Source organism: Penaeus vannamei, chromosome 39 (assembly GCF_042767895.1).
Source record: "Penaeus vannamei isolate JL-2024 chromosome 39, ASM4276789v1, whole genome shotgun sequence".
NCBI classification, from domain to species: domain Eukaryota; kingdom Metazoa; phylum Arthropoda; class Malacostraca; order Decapoda; family Penaeidae; genus Penaeus; species Penaeus vannamei.
This window is the reverse complement of record NC_091587.1, coordinates 20008177-20010676: the sequence shown is the minus strand read 5'-3', so window position 1 is coordinate 20010676 and position 2500 is coordinate 20008177.

Here is a 2500-nt window from a genome sequence, read left to right as displayed (position 1 = left end):
ATCAAAAGCAAAAGCATGACCCAGCCCCAACCCCGCTCTTCCCTCCCCTGATTGTGTTGCTGATCTGCTTTCCCCCCCGGGTGTTTGATCAGTAAGTTGTGTGATGGTGTTACATAGCAGCCATACCGGAGTACCCCGGAGTGGACGGCGGCCAACAGCTGACCACGCCATCACGTGATATTTATTTTGCTTCTTCTATTTCTTGTACCCTTTTTTCGTCGTCTTCTTATGTTTGTGTTTGTTATGTTAGCGTTTGCGGATTTTTCTTGTTTTCGTTGTTGTTTCATTTTGTTTTCGTGTTTAGTGTTAGAACTGGCGCGTCTGTCAGCACTGCGTGTATACGTGAGCATCAGAAGCCTGAAAAAGTAGTCACTGCGATAGTCCGTTATTTGGCTGCCAAGCGGCCGTATCGCGACGCTTTCATTCATTAAGAGAGCGCGGGCAGGCCTACTATGAACGCCCATGTGGACACGCATACACGGACGACGGGCGTATACGAGAATGCAGGCACGCATTCTCGGACAAGCGGGGAGACCGATACAGACATACACACACGCCCAGACAGGCACAGCCACCCATCCACTTTCCTTCCCTCCCTCCCTCCCTCCATCCTTCTTTCCTTCCTTCCGTCCTCCCTCCCTCCCTCCCTCCCTCCTTCCTCCCTCCCTCCTTCCTTCCTCCCTCCCTCCTTCCTTCCTCTCTCCCTCCCTCCTTCCTCTCTCCCCTCCCTCCCTCCTTACATCCTTCCTTCCTTCCTTCCTTCCTTCCTTCCTTCCTTCCTTCCTTCCTTCCTTCCTTCCTTCCTTCCTTCCTTCCTTCCTTCCTTCCTCCCTCCCTCCCTCCCTCCTCCTACCCTCCTTCCTTCCTTCCTTCCTTCCTTCCTTCCTTCCTTCCTCCCTCCCTCCCTCCCTCCCTCCCTGCCTCCCTCCTTCCTCCCTCCTCCTTCCTCCCTCCCTCCTTCCTCCCTCCCTCCTTCCTTCCTCCCTCCCCTCCTTCCTCCCTCCCTCCTTCCTCCCTCCCTCCCTTCCTCCCTCCCTCCTTCCTCCCTCCCTCCTTCCTCCCTCCCTCCTTCCTTCCTCCCTCCCTCCCTCCCCCTCCCCCGCGCAGTATCCCAGCTAATCCCCGGGCGACGTCAATGTCCCCGTGGTGGCCGAGGTGTAATGTTGTGGCTAATTTCCTCGCCGCCATTTTAAAAGAGCAACGGAACCCACAATCTGTCGCACTTCGTCCTCCGCCGGAATCCGCTCTCTGAGAAGTGCCCGAGTCAGTGTTACCTTCAGAGGCCGCTTATTTTGCACTCATTCCGTAAATGTCGCCATGAAGTGAAAATAAATGTGACCAATCTGTGTGCACATGCACGAATAGACGCTTGTGCGCTCTCGGGGGACACACACACACACACACACACACACACACACACACACACACACACACACACACACACACACACACACACACACACACACACACACACACACACACACACACACACACACACACACACACACACACACACACACACACAGACGCAAGCACCCAACTCGAGTGAGCAGACTCGTGCTAATATTGACACAAAGGAAAGGAAAAGGGGGCCACCAACGCACGCGAAGGACGCCGGCGACGTCCTTCGCCCTGGGACACAGCTTGCTTGGGACGGGGGCGCTGTTAATGGGGCCAAAACGCCCCCCTCAAACGCTCTCAAGACACCGCCGTCGGAGTGCCCAGCAAATCCTACGTTCTGGTTCTCATTTGCATTTGTGGAACTATTGGGCATCGCTTTACTGTTCCCCGTTCTTCCACTGACGACGTGCATGGGAGGTAACGCATCTACAGTTACGGCGAGCCCCTTACATGCACCTATAGAGCCAGTCCCCATAAGAGCTAACCCCTTGCATACATTTATAGAGCCAACCCTTTGCATACACCTATAGAGCCAGCCCTTTACATACACCTATACAGCCGGGCCCCCATAAGAGCTAGCCCCTTGCACACACCTATAGAGCCAGCCGCCATTAGAGCCAGCCCCGTGGCCAAGCCGTAGGGCAGTAGGTCAGGCGGCAAGGCTGTGTAGGCCGCCGTGAGGGTCAACTCCGCGTACACTATGAGGGGAATGCAGCGCGCGGGCACGGGACCAACGCGCTGACACGGCCTTGTTCTCTCCCTCTCTCCCTCCCTCTCACCCATCCGTCCGCCCACTCTCCCCCTTCCTTCCTACATTTTTCTTTCCTTTCTCCCCTTTTATCCCTCCCTCCCTCCCCCTTCCTTTCTTCCTTTCTTTCTTTTCTTCTTTCTTTCTCTTTCTTTCATATATTCATTCCTTCCATCCTTTCTTCCTTCCCTCCCTCTCTCTCTCCCTCCCTACTTCTATCCCTCCCGACTTCCTCCCGTCCTCCCTCCCTGCGTCCTTCCCCCCATCCTTCCCTCTCCGCCTGGGGCATCCACCCTCCCGAGACACACATTCGCCGGGAGTCGATCGGTCTCATTTAGACGAATAAATAAA